Genomic DNA, 15,503 nt, shown 5'->3' on the forward strand with positions numbered 1-15,503 from the left:
TCATCAAAAATATTTAGGAGAGTTTCTAGGCAGGATTCTCGTAAGTGCTTCAGGAGTTGATAATGTATGTTATCAGCTCCAGTAGCAGTGTCATGAGCCTGATCAAGAGCAGTATGGAGTTCATGAATAGAAAACGTTTCATTATAATCTTCCCCATTATCCGAATTGAAATTAATAGTTTTCTTTTCTTCTTGTTTTTGATATTGCTGGAATTTTGGTACATAATTGGAAGAGGAAGAGTGTTTAGCAAGGGTTTCACCTAGTTTATTAGCAATATCTGATTTATCAGTAAGCAATTGATCTCCATGTTTAAGATGATGGACAGTAGATTTAGTACCTTTACCTTTGATTTTCTGGACCATGTTCCATACCTTGGACATGGGTGTCCGAGAATTTATTTTGGACACATAATTTTGCCAAGTTTGGCGTTTGTTCTGTTTAAAAGTACGCCGTGCTTTAGCATTTAAAATTTTAAATTTATTTAAATTATGTACCATAGGATGGCGACGGAAATAATGTTCTGCCTTTTTCCTTGCCTTCCTAGCTTGTTTGCACTCATCGTTGAACCATGGTTTTCTTATGTGTGGAACTACAGAGGAATTTGGTATACACTCATCAGCTATGGAATTCAGTTGATCAGAAAAAGATTTAATAGCATCAGGAACGTCAATAAAACGTTCAGGTGTAAGTTTTTCAGCACACAGTGTTTCATATAAAGGCCAGTTAGCCTTTTTAAAATTCCGTCTTGATGATGGAGGAACATCAGATGGAGTTACAGCTTTTAATATAGTAGGAAAATGGTCACTTCCACACAGGTCATCGTGGACTGACCATTCGAATTCATTTAATAGTTCGGAATTTGTCAATGACAAGTCGAGAGCAGAATAGGTCCCTGTACCAGGGTGTAAATATGTGTTGGAACCATCATTATAAATACATAAGTCATTGTCAGAACAAAAGTCCTCCAACAATTTGCCTCTAGTGTTTGTATTAACACTACCCCAGAGTGGGTTGTGCCCATTTAAATCTCCCATTATAATACAGGGCTTCGGGAGCTGATCATATAGAGCTTGAAGATCGGTTTTGGCAAAAGCCGAAGACGGAGAAATATAAAGAGAGCATAGCGTAAACGCTACATGTAACGTAATTCTCACTGCAACAGCCTGCATATTAGTATTAAGTGAAACAGGGCTTTGAATAACGTTTTGTTTGACTAGAATGGATGATCCTCCAGTGGCCCTATCACCCGGGGGTGAAAAGCAATGATATGCATTAAAATGACGAAGGTCAAATGTATCTGTTTGCTTTAAATATGTCTCTTGGAGACATAACGCTGAAGGTGTGAAATCTTGGACTAATAGCTGTAATTCATGTAAATTAGTCCTCAATCCTCTGCAGTTCCACTATACAATATTATTGGAATAAACTATCTTTTAGGGGGATTTATTGGGGATCTACCCCGCACTCTTTTGGAGGGCGACAAGCTATGTGCCCTAGAATGGACGTTTTCAGAAACGTCCATGTCTTCAAGAGACCCATATTTATTGTACAACTGAATTTTATTTTGTGACCCTTTAGGAGCTCTGCCACTTTGTTGTTTTGAAGCATCAGGCTTAGGCTTAGGTTTGCCTTTAGCAGTTTGTTGTCTATCAGCTGTCGATTGAGATTGAGTGCGTGACTGTGAAGATAATTTATGATCAGAAGAAGACTTTGATGTTCCAGGAAGTGATTCCTCAGTCTGTGATGACATAGCTGGGTATAAAGGTTGTGGAGAGTCACAATTGACCCAAGTCAAGGTAGTTTGGCAGCTTGTAGATGATTTTGTTATTTTAGGGCTGCGCACAGACGATGTGTTTGCTACTGTAGCATAACTTTCTGTAAGGTCAGATCGCTTCACCAGTTTCTTTGCTTCCGAAAAAGAGATGTTTTGGGTAAACTTTATTCTGTTTATTGCCATTTGCTCTTTCCAGATTGGACACTGTTTCGAAGAAGAAGAATGCTCGCCTGAGCAGTTGGTGCATTTTTTAAAATCACTGTCACAATCTTCCGTTGTGTGTGTCTTCTCACCACAGTGAGCACACACAACAGACAATGTGCAGGTATTTACACCGTGTCCATATTTCTGGCATTTAAAACATCTGAGTGGGTTGGGGATGTACGTTTCAACTTGGATATTGCAGTATCCTGCCTTCACTGATTTGGGAGCATTTGGCGATGAAAAAGAAAACAGATAAGTATTCGTTTGGAATGTTTCAATGTTATTTCGGGTTGAAAAACGCTTCACATACAGCACACCTTGATCTTTCATTTCACATGCTATATCAAGTTCGGTCATGTCAGCAAACAATCGATCCCGATCTCTGATGATACCTTTACTCGTGTTCAAGGTCTTGTGAGCAGAGACCGTGACCGGAATACCCACAAAAGATTCAATACTCATCAAGTTGGCTGCTTGTTGTTTCTTGCTGCACTCAATTAGTAAGGCACCCGAACGTAAGCGTCTAATGTTCTTAACATCTCCTGCAATACCTTGAATACCCTTCACTGCGAAAGGGTTCAACTTCAGTGGTGTCTTTTCCGGAGTCTCAATAACGAGGAAACGTGGCCAATACTCAATCGATAGAGACGGTCTATGATCAGCATCAACAGGATCAATTTCAAGTGGACGTTTAGTTTTTTAGGTTGGTATTTCATAAGCCATGATTGGTGTCATATGGTTCATCATCCGAGCTCCCCACCCACCACGGAGTATCACAAGGACAGTGCTAAAGCAAGCGGGCCTCCACCTTGCAGCACCAAGGATACCCGGATGATATACTCCAGTAGAAGAATTATAAGAAATTAATCTACCAGATTGGCCCATGAGCCATCGCCTTCTGGCATAAGACTCTAGGCAAAGTTCATATTATCATAATTTACAATCAAACAAGTTACAAATCACCAGTATTGCCAAAGCCGAAATTTAAAACAATTCCAAATCAAATTTGTGCAATGGCAGATAGACAGTCCATGCACAGGGCTTGGCATGACCAGCAGATTGGTTGAATCGGGCCAAATCAACCACCCGTCTAGGTGAAGTAAGGGCCAAAGTGGTGTGTTGGGCAAATGAAACGCAGTTAAAAGCCCAACTGCCCTCAACCACCAGGTTCCCGTCCTCCACCGACACGGGACGCAACCCACGTCAAACAGGTTGCCCAATTTAGTCGCCTCTTACGACAAGCAATGGGGTGCTGTGGACACATTCTGTCCCGGGTCCACACGGGATTAATAAAGAGTAGCTGTATAGATCTCTTGCTAATACTTCTGACATACCACTGTTTCTCTTAAACAATGTTGGTCAGGTTCAGTCCGTCCAACCCATTCGAACTGAAACATGCTTGTCTATGGCCTGTTTATGCCTAGAACTATTGCGGTGAATTAACTCGGGGATCTCCACGCCTTCATAAACAAACAGAGAGGGATCTCAGGCAAAGCAGGAATTCTTTATTCTTTAGACCATCAATAAATCAATAAACAATCAGTCAATGAGCCAGTCAATCAATAAACAGAACAATCAATGAATCAGTTCAATCAGTTGCAGTCACTGAATGTTCGAGAATAACTAGGTAAGACAAGTAATGAACATCATAGGTGTTCTGACGCAATACCTAAAATGACTGATTATAATTCACTGACGAACCTAAAGGATTAGTCCTTAACTTTTACTTTAAGAATAAAGGTAACTCGAATACATGATTGAACAGTGACAACTATTACAATTTTATCACCGTCGACTATTAGAGTAAATAGAGTAAATGGAGATCAATATTATGTAAATACTTCAACGTGATAATTTATTTGAAACATTCAGAGTTTTGATTTCCAAATGATACGATAACTGGCATACATGGCAATAACTAACGAAGCGGTTCACTTAAGTTTACAGTTGCCATGGTGACGATGAGGTAAGCCTCACAATTTACATACTGCGCCTGCCCGTGACGGCTGAATGATTACGAAAAGTGGATACTCTCTGATTATTTCATACTGAGACTGACATTAAAGAAAAATGCCCGTATATTTTGAACTATTCTAGACTACTATTACATCGCCGCAGCGTCATGATAATGTGTTCACATTACATGAACATATATTCATAAGACATTGCCAGAATGTACGCGTTTAGCTAGATAAGATTAGATAAAGTATTATTGTATTCTAGAACATATGCAGTCACAAACTGGATATCTTGAACGTAAATATACATATGGGCTTCTGGCGATAAAATGACATATAAAAATCGTACATATAACATACATGGCAAGTAGTGTACATGACAAAGATATGGTTGTATCAATTGGGAAAACTTCAATAACGTTGCACTCGTTGAAAGTGTTGCACACAAACTATTTTAGCATCCACGACCCTGTACAAGAATAAGCCAGTTTAACGTGAAAACCACTACAATGCAATTACCCTTTATACCAAACTGTACCTTGTTTAGTACTGTATTTGACGACACAATTCAAATGAAATATCCCGACAAACTAGTAAGCATTTTACGAATTTTGACTGAATGTAACTTACATTCAATGTTCAAGCAAAGTCTGACAAAAATGACAACGTAAAAGCCTTACCTTCAAAAAAAAAACACAGAGGGATCTCAGGCAAAGCAGGAATGATTCTAGTGTGTAACCATCTTGTATATATACCCGAGTCCTCCTGTCCGAATTTGAAAGCAAGACCGTGCGCGCAAGTTTAATTGTGAGTTTCGACAATACAATATGTGACATGCTGGTTACCTTACGCAAGTTCCGGAGGACAGATGCTTAGCTCTGAATACCGGAATAGTGTAAGTTAGATAATTCAGTACAGTTTATTGTATTCACGGCTACAGGCCCATATACAAATAAACATAGTGTCATACATATATACGTTGGTAATGGAAATATAACGCATTTGGCATATACAGTTTATATTTGCTCTTTCATCTTTTCGTATCTAATAGAAATGGAGTGTTTACAATATTTACATAAGTTCCACACAATTTCACTTTTGCAATCAGACATAAGTGTACAAAACATTACAAGATTACAATTCATGATGTATTTCTGAGAAATATATTGTTGTCTAATTTCAGTATACAATGGGCATTTTAAAATAACATGGAATTCATCTTCTTTTTCATTTAAGTTGCAAAGTTTACAAAATTAATCCTCTCCTCTTTAGGTATATTATTTCTACGTCCTATATCTACCTGTAGTTGGGCGCCTCCAGTTCTTAGTAAAGCTAAGTATCGCCTCATTGCTGAAAGTTGATAATTTGTAACATATGTTTCTGGGAACATGTTGTGTTTATATAAAGAATAATTGTCGTATCTAGTACTATCGATTAAAACTGAATGCCACTCTTGTATGGAGACATCTTTAAGCCTCATCTTTATCATATTCAAAAATAATTGGCAATGGCCAACCTCTTGATATATCCATACATATCCAAGACCCAGCTTGAAAAGTGATTCTGTAATAAATGATACCGAACTAACGCTTTTCTGTATATCTAAACAAAATAACATGTTGTGAGCGTTTTTGGGAAGTCTATTATCTGACATGTGGAGTAGTGATAACCAATATCTAATGCATCTAGTAAACGTTTCTACATGGACTGGGAATCTGCCACAATCACCAGTAACCATTGCATTTGGTGTATTATTTGGAACTCCCAAGAATCTTTTGCAGGCTGTTATTTGTATTCGTTCTAAAACAAGAAACTTCTGGTAGCCCCACAATTCTGCGCCGTACACACAAATAGGTTTTACCTTCGTATCGAATATTTAAAATACAGCTCGTAACGTAGATTGCCCAGCGGTTTCATTGACCTCAGTAGCTCATATAGCGCAGCTTTACCCTTAATACAGACACTTTGTACAGATTTTTGCATGTTTAGATTATATGTAAACAGGACACAAAGATATATATACTGTGGAACTGTTTTAACTAAGTCATTTCCAAAGTACCATTTTCATATTTTCGTAGACCACCATGTTTTCGTAGAACACCACAATATTAGTTTTTTTGTAAATTAACTTGCAATTTCCATTTTATACAATAAGCATTCAAAGTATCAAGGTGTTTTTGTAGACCAATGGCTGTATCTGAAAAAAAGTATAGCTTGACTTCAATGCTCCCTGGCCGCAACACGCATCACCTCAACATTGTGTTTTGCTAGCAGTTGTGACACGGCACCCATGAATTCCTGGCCTGGGTCGACTTGCAGCTCCTAGGGCCACGTCAGCGGACTGTGTTTCTATATGCATTCGAATCCATGGGCTACTTGTGTCGCATCCTTCGCACTCAAGGTTTCGGCTTCCTAGTAGTGGCTGGCTACGTCTACAACTGTCAGGGCATACTTGTAGGTTTTACCTCTACCTCAGGTCGGCCTAATGAACTTGGTATGTGAACACCGAATTTTCTTCTGAGTACACATTTTGGTGCCGGTAAGTATACTTGCCATATAGCTTGTTTTTGTAACCAGACTTTGGCTTTTTCATCCAAAACACAAGCAGCTCTAGCTAATTTTTTAATAGTGTCTGCCCCTTTCCAATACCCTCGTGGGCTGTAGTAAATTTTCTCCATTATGTACATAGAATTTAAATATTTTTATGGCTGTAAGTGTAGGTATTGACACAATCCGAGGCTATCCATCGTTTTGTATCCATCAGCATTAGAGATGTTTCACTACGTTCTTTTTCACACCTTTAACCTTTCTTATTTCAGCGCCTTCTGCTTTCTTGATAGAATACATCCTTGGCTGTGCATGAGGTGGTCTCTCGGGTAATCACTGGTGTCGTATAGATGTATATTGGATTTCGTATCTTCGTACACGTCCTCGGTTTGAATCTCCATCAGCAGTGAAACAGTATCCATGTACAACACCTCACTGGTGGGAGTATCCCACACACCCCTATCCGGATACTGCTTCTTGAGCTCGTTGTAGTAGAAGTCACACATCAGGTGTTTGGACAGGTCTAGGAATGCTCATAACGGCATAGACCGGTTAATTAAGTTTAATGTGACTCTTTCGCATATGTACCACTGCCAAGTCATCATCGAATATAGTACTTCTATTGTACACCGGTCTCGCTATCAGTTTCCTGAGCTTGTCTTCATTGCTTGAAAATTTCCGTAAATTTTCCGTTTTTTCTCAGTTTTTCTCAAAGTCATTAGTGGCCAGGTTTCGCAGGACCATGTTCATCCTGATGTAGGGTTCCATCCATGAGCTTTGATTGAACTTCAGTATTCTATGAACTTTATAAAGCTTCATACCCAGTGATAGATACAGCTGTAAATTACTATAGTGAACAATAAACTTTGTTTTGGTCATCAAATTTCGTACTAATTTTTCAATGGGGGATACCCCCATACCCCCAAGCAAGTTATGTTGATACTCAGACATTCAGTTTGGATTAACCTTCATCCATTCAGGAGCGAGTGGATAGCTGTTGTGAGACTGATGCAATTCCTTTGGGTATTCTAAGTCCACTTTGAGTATATAGACACTGGGTGAATCCGGCGCTATGCTCATGACATACACCTGCTGGTCAGGCATCCATTCGAATCCCCCTGTCAGTAGATATTGACTCATTGGCCAGTCATATAGGTTGTTAGCATCGACATAGAGTAGATGAGTCAAAGGCTTCTTCGGATTGTAGCCTTTCACATATTTGTTATTCGCTTTAGCATAACGTTTCGATACCATGGAAATACTGCTGCGTAACCCTTTCTCAATAAACAGATGCATATCATAATTTGTGAATAATTCTCCACACCTGTTTTCTTCAGTAAGGCATCCCACGATAGCCCAGGACTTGAATAATAACATGCGGGGTACAACCGGTATTGTTTCAAACACGTTTTTCTGAATATCTCAAAAACATCAGCGAGCAACAACACGTTTGTTTTCAAATATAAATCATAGTAATCACCTAGATTCTTACAGCCTAGTTGTTCCCATACATTTTTCGCGTGTTTGTAATCGTCTTGTGAGACAGACGCGTCAGTCAGCTTGCTATAAAAGCAGTCAATAGGAGGTAATTGAGTCTCATTAAACTTGTCAACCAGTCATTCATATATTCATACAGCTAAATATCCTTAGGTAGCAGCAAAGCTCTAGTTTTCTCTTATGTGTAACGATTAGTTATAGCTAAGTCGTCCCGGTTATTTGCCTTTACCAAGCTGTCTAGAGACAACAAGAGAAACTGAACACTATCTATGAATCTCAACCCATTTAGTTAAAAGGATATATATATCTTTCCACACTGTTTGGGATACAGAATATATGGCCTTCTACCTTTGAAATAGCTTGCATGATAGAGCGTGAATCATACCAGCATAGATTGTGAAACACCATGGCGATATGAATAAGTTTAGGATTTGTTCTTAACTTCAAATTACAATCATTGTGAGCCGCACCTCTGTATTTACCACTAATGTGACAGTGGTCTCTAACAGAATCACCATTCAGAGGTTCACAGCATACATGACAATGGGTGCTTTTGTTGTGGGCTTTCTGATCTCCTTGCATCATACACATTGGTGTTGTGTTGCACAATTTTTTCTTGATCTCTTCCTCTTCATGTTGTAAACACTTTAGAAATTTCCCAGCCACGCCTGAGCCTCTATAAATAACAGGAGGGTTAGTTTGGCCATCACAATGAACGACAATATACCCAAACCCACACGCCTCATGTTCTTGAACTTTTTGTGCGAAACTTTGATTAGGGGATTGAGATACTGTATCGATTGGTTTAATGATAGCTTCAAAGTCAGCGTAGATAATGTATGGTACTGGCATCTGATTTTTGTGGTTGCAAAATTTCAAGATATTGTTGTTTACTCCCGCCATCTCTATCCATACAGCTGTCTCCCATACACCTCGGCAATCATCCCTGTGTTAATCGAGCAGATCAGCCATAGAAAACTCATGAAGGCACCTTTCACAAAATTGTCTCTTTCCCTCATGTTTCGAATGATCATACAACAGTTGGCTAAAATTCTTAATCCACCTGTAGTGATATTTTTCACTTTGTTGTATCATAAATATATTGATTATTTTATGCCCAGTTTTTATACAATAAAGGATTTATCCTGTGCACTACTACTATTTTACCTTCATGTCCGAATACAGTCAGCATTCTGTTTTTCCATTTTTGAGACCTGAAATATGAGGGTGGGTTCATCTATACCTTCCCAATTTATCCCATCATTTTCTGGATAACTGGAAAGTCTGTCAGAATGTTTTACAGCAGGAAACTTTGCAGATCTTATTGTTGTCCTCATACAATCGTCATCAGTATTTTTAACATTAACCATCCTTGTCCTTAAAATACTCAGGTAGGGGTAAGTACGATCCACCTCTCAACGGTTTATAGTTTGCTATATCCAGGTAGATCATATTAATCCTACCGACAACCCAGCCAGACCCCCTATTGGTGTAACATTCTAGTGTTTCTCGAAGTTTTTGAATGATCTGTCAATAGAAGAGTTGATAGTATCTGGTTGCATTGTAACTTCCTGATTACCTCTGAAGTAAACATTGGTGTTTTCAGTTGCCCGAATCGCCTGTTCTTTCTCTAGGGTCATCTTTAACATGAGTTGAAATTTAATACCTCTTAAATCTTTCAGTTCTCCGTTCACTTTATGAAATACCAATTGTTTTTTATCTCCAAAGTCTATATTTCTTTGAACTTCCATCTTCCCACCTCTCCAATATTTACCTATAGCACACTCAGTAGGTGTGAATTGTAATTCTGTGGGTTTTTGTTCCTTTAGTAATTTGATGAGCTCAGACTTCCTCATACGGGAATACCCTCGCATTCCACGTTTACAAGCTTTTTTTTTATTAGCTCTTTCACAGTAGTTTTTTTTAATATTTTACCCCTAATAAATTTAGTAACTCACGTCTCCTCATATGATAATACCCTCGTATTCCACGTTCACATGTTTGCTTTCCCAACTCCTACACTGTAGTCATGTTACAGTCTTCATGCTATATGTGAAACATTTCTCTAATTCTGTGTCATCGTGTAATCAGTTCTGTGAGCCAGCGCAGACTTTATCAATTGTGTGTGAGGTCGTATGCATTGTGTCCCAAAGTGCATCATGGAAGTGATATACCACCCTTGCCATAGAGCTATCATGTGATCACAGTGTTGATAACACAGGATAGGCCCTTAAACCGAGATTATTGCTCTCGGTCCTGAGTGGTTCAATCGGTTGAGGTGCAGGGTTATCGTGTACAGTTGTGCAACTGTGCATTGTGAGTTTGTATCCCACAGTTGCCTCAGTTAGACTCCCTTGCATAATTTCGTGATGCAAAGGACAAGCGGTCCTTGCACATTTCGTGAGCAAGGGATCATGATCATATCAGATGGTCTCTGAAAAGGGCCTTTCTGAGTGGGGCAGTCTCATAGCTAGAGAGAGGGCACCGGCGCAGTCCTCCTTGGGAGAACACACCTTCCAGCTTTCTTAAATTCTCCCTTTGGGGACTGTGGCTACAAACGCACCTCTTTTACTCCTTTTTAATTCTTTCTAATCTTTCTAGTCTGTGGAGGTATCCTCCACATCGAAGTTGAAAGGATTTTTTAGACACCACAGTCACTTTATGTGTACAAAATCGCCTTATGTGAAAGCAGATGGGCAGTGCCTGTTTTTTCGGAGTTTGTGAAGAAGGGGGATCTAGATTCATGTTATTGGCGATTATATAGCTTATATGGAGTGTGGTCTAAAACCACCATTCTCTATGGAATTCCATTCCCCCAGGTGTCAGGTGTTAGAAATTACTGGCCCCCAGGAATCCGTGTCAGAGACTATACCAAGGAATAGGACACACAACAGTGGTGACAACCACAACAGCTATTAACCGTCATATTCAATCCCTACAATAGCAAGGACCAAATATTCATGAAGTTTATAGTCGCAATCATGACTCTCTCTTTATTAAAATAGAATGAGCAAGGTGTTCTGCATGGTACTGTATACATTAATAAGATAATATCTCAGAATGTAGATGTAGTGGCCTTACAAGAACACTGGCTCCCCCAAGACAAGTTACATCATCTACACTCTCTTGGTAACGTCAATCTGGTAATATATAACTATACAAGCTAAGTCGTCGTGAATCTTACGGACTAGCTATTTTAGTTAATACTCACTGTTCGTGGAGAACGGAATCTCCAACACTATACTCGGATTACATAATAGCGGTTAAACGTATCAGACAAGGATCTTGTGATGTTTATGTAACAGCTTGCCGTTTATCTTCAATCAGTGTACTATGTGCAGAGTACCACAATGGTATCAGTGAAATGCTTGATATGTATGATTACCTGTCTGAGATAAGTACAGCAGTTACACTTGGTGACCTTAACTCTGACATCTATAAATCTTTTTTTTTCACAAAGAGATACAATTTTGAAAGGTGCATTATCAGAGAGAAATCTCGAAAACGCCCTGAGCACAACCAATTTTAACAGACCAACATATACCTATACAACAAAGGACAATTTATACCAGAGAATGATTGACTATGTACTAGTCTCCTCATATATAAGCCAATGTATCAGTGATGTTCAAATACTAGTAGTTGATGTATGTCCTTACAGTGTTTCAAACCACCTACCCTGCGTAATGTCCATCGACTTACCCGTAGTTAAATAGTACAGCAATGGAGATTATTACGGTATTCCCAAATGGGAAAGAGCCAATGAAAATGATATAGACTCCTATCAATATTCAGTTGAATATTACATACAATATCATTATCCTTCCCTTGTAAACGAGCATCAGGAAAACACCACTGACACGTATAATGATATGATTACAACTGCCTTATCAAATGCAGGTGTGGACACCATACCACATAGCAGTTATAAGCCATACTTAAAACCATTTTGGAAATGAGACAGGTTAGATGATACTCACTATCGCATGCGTGTTGCTCGACGCGAACTGGTAAACAATGATAAACCTCGTGATCCAACATCGCAATCGCGTTCAGCTTATAAAGATGAAAAACATCACTTTTGGAGACTTTTCCGAAAATCCGAAAGGTTCAATAGAAATGAAATGTTGAAAGAAATCGAAGTTTCAGCTGAAACGGGTATACATTCTTTTCATAAAACTGTTCGAAGACAGAGAGCAACTGTTACTGATGTCCCTGTGCTTACCTACGGGAAAGAGGGTGGATCAACACCCCTTGACATTTGTAGGATTGGGGGGAATATATCTCAGATTTAGCTCAACCACACGAGTCAAACAAAATTGATTCTGACTTTAAAGATCATGTATCTAAACAGGTTACTGATATAAAGAAAAACCTTCCATCATGACTAAGCCGAAGAGCTGGAAAAGGATTTTTCTTTAAGTAAAGTTAAAGATGTCATTATATCTCTTAGTAAGAACAAATCACCTGGCCCTGATACAATTACAAATAAGCACATCATCTTTGTAGGTGACTTTATCATCACTCATCTGTGCAACTATTCAATGGTATCACTACCTCTCAATATCATGAATATTCCCCAAAGGAAAATAGACTCGGCATGGTTTTACCAACACATGTACATAGCGTGAAAACAGACAGGAGTGACCCACTGAATTACAGAGGTATCACCTTAACGTCCTGTCTGGGTAAACTTTTTGAAAAGCTCCTTCTTGGAAGAATCGAACATAAATTAGCAAACTCAAAGCCACATTTTCCAGATACATTACAGTTTGGCTTTCAGCGCCAGCATTTAAACATTATGTATGTTTTCACACCCATGGAAAGTATTCAATTTTATAGGCATAGAGACTGCTGTTTTTTCCGCCTTTCTCGACAACAAAAAGGTCTTTGACAGAATCTGGATTATTTTACAAACTACACGAAATTGCTATAAACGATAATATCTGAAATCTTTCACATCACTGTTATACTAATAGCGAATCTGTTGTTTGCTACCAGGGTGCGAGATCAGACACTTATCGTATGAGGCAAGGTGTTGGTCTAGGAAGAGTACTTTCAGCATGGGTTACTGAAGGCCAACATTCTCACATAGACCTTCACTGATATCTCATGATCAAATAAGTACCCAGGCAGGTTACTCGTTGTACAGATTTGAAGAAATTATTTTGCAACGATGTCGTATTTGCCACTCTAGATATACTCATAACACTTATCGTTGAACTCTGCAAGCTGCAATCCTAGAGATAATCAAGACGAAGCATGATCCTGTTTGCCAATATTTATTTTCTATCACAAGAAATCAATATCTCAATGTACAAACAATGAAGGATCTTTTTATTTCCAATATTATTTAACAAATTATTTCCATTTTTGTTACTGAAATTGAATTGTTTGAAAAGTTTTGATAAACATCTTTTGTAAATGTATAGATAGCACAATCACCAACGACTGAATTAAGGGTGTAAATCCAGCTAGGGTCCATGGTGGTAGTACTAGAACTGTAAGTCCCTAGGGTATTGTGGTGATCTACCTTCACTTGTTGGTCATCAATAGTCTGTTTCACAGTTTGTTGTCTTCAGTAGTTAAAAAGAATAGATTTACATTTTTGTTTGACATATCTGTGGTGCTTTAGTTATTTTTACTGTCCCTCATTAACAAGTGTTTTTTTATTATTTAACTTTATTTATTTTAAATTTGTAACTTGTTGTAGTCAAAATATTGCTGAAATACTGCCGATATAATTTACTCACTCACTACCTTAATTCAGCTCAGTATAAGTCGTCATTTATATATATAACATAAAACTTTTATTTAAACGCCATTCTTTATTTTCTCTTGAGAGAACATTATAGAATATTTATAAATGCCATTTCCAAAACGTTTTCAGTATCCTCTATCGTGGGTTTCATTGTACAGGTTGGTATTCCGTCTGGCGACAAACGTTTGGTAGTAAAATCAGTCCTTTGAACATTTGTGGATAGTCAGATAAGCATGAAGGCATGCCATGTAACTTTGTTTGCGATGCGTCTGGGTTTAACAGCAAACATATTTTTAAGTACAAATCCCAACTCCCGAGGGTAAAGTTTAATTAATAAATGGCACCGCTTTACAGAGATGTTTTCCTTCGTTATTCAGTGAAAGAACTGCACATTGTAACATTAACAGCTGTATGCAAGAAAAACTAGAATCCATGATAATACAGCCTAATATTAACATTTCTGTTATCGGGACTATAACTTATATGTTTAGAGACTTATGATGTAGAAAATAGGATTAACATGCACAATTAGTGTCACACACTACGTACCGCATTATTGCAATACAATAAATATACCAATACACGGATCTGCTGCTGATAAAAAACGTACAGTTTGTCACCGTTCCTAGTATAGCTTTTCATTGATGAATTTACGAACCTGACATTCTACCACCAGCATATTCATCATGCTATTCCTGAGAACATGAACACAGATACAAGAGTGATCACTATTGCCCTTACTTTTTCCAAGGCAAGGAAATGTGAACTTACTGTGAAAATATAGCTGTCCTGATCTTCAAGTATCACCGGATTTCTCTGACTAGAACATACTGACATCTACACAGTGGTAACAGCTTTCAACAAGAACCTGAAGGCCTGGCGTCAGTGAGCATAAACAACTCTCTTTATGCATAATATTCCCTTAGTAAACACTCTGCTGGCTCTATACAGCCAGTCGTATGACAGTCTTTGCTTGTATAGACAAAAGATCCATTCTGCGTCTTTGAAATCATTGCTGATCACCGAGATCTCAACAAAGGCGTGCACCGGGTGCGTTTATAGTTATCTGATGTATTAGTATCTATAGTATACCAAAAAGTGAGTGAGTTTAGTTTTTTGCCGCACTCAGCAATATTCCAGCTATAAGGCGGCGATCTGTAAATAATCGAGTCTGGACCAGACAATCCAGTGATCAGCAACATGAGCATCGATATCCGCAATTTGGAACCAATGACATGTGTCAACCAAGTCAGCGAGCCTGACCACCCGATCCCGTTAGTCGCCTCTTACGACAAGCATAGTCGCCTTTTTATAGCAAGCATCGGTTGCTGAAGGCCTATTCTATCCCGGACCTTCACTGGTCAGTATGTAATTGAAAGTTAGTAAGCACAGATGACGATGTTTATGATATTATCATCTATAGTATAATAATTACCAATGAAAGGTAATCGTGTAGATGGCGATATTAAAAATAATGCCCCCCACCCCACCACCATCCCGAAAAATTAAAAAGTGCCATTCTTTCGAAAAAATGTGATATGTTACCGGCATGTTTCTCATTATTCTATTCTTACGATAGCCTGGTGCTGCCACTTGTACAATATAACTTCTTTGTGTTTGTTGCTTAGTGCAACTGATGCACACGTGATATGAATGCATGTAGATTTTAATTTGTGTTATTTACACTTAGTATTTCCTCCTATAGAATAAGTTGTACTTTGTGTTTGTTGCTTAGTGCATGTACGTGCACACGTGGTACGAA

General features: G+C 38.4%; 2 protein-coding genes across 5 annotated transcripts in view; both read right to left on the reverse strand.

Annotated features, from left to right (window-relative positions):
• LOC137284129 (uncharacterized) overlaps positions 1-14,650 on the reverse strand; it is a 32,304-nt gene extending 17,654 nt beyond the window's left edge. Inside the window, exon 1 of one of the 3 annotated variants that reach the window (XM_067815812.1) lies at positions 14,513-14,603. The gene's annotated coding sequence lies outside the window, so the exon portion shown is untranslated. Of the gene's footprint in view, positions 1-14,512 lie in introns of all 3 variants that reach the window. The other 2 variants (XM_067815811.1, XM_067815809.1) reach the window with 2 other exon arrangements.
• Positions 1-15,503, reverse strand: part of LOC137284830 (caspase-7-like) — a 654,824-nt gene that overhangs the window by 462,186 nt on the left and 177,135 nt on the right. The window lies entirely within an intron of this gene.

The sequence above is a fragment of the Haliotis asinina genome, chromosome 5, assembly GCF_037392515.1.
Source record: "Haliotis asinina isolate JCU_RB_2024 chromosome 5, JCU_Hal_asi_v2, whole genome shotgun sequence".
In the NCBI taxonomy this organism is placed as follows: Eukaryota; Metazoa; Mollusca; class Gastropoda; order Lepetellida; family Haliotidae; genus Haliotis; species Haliotis asinina.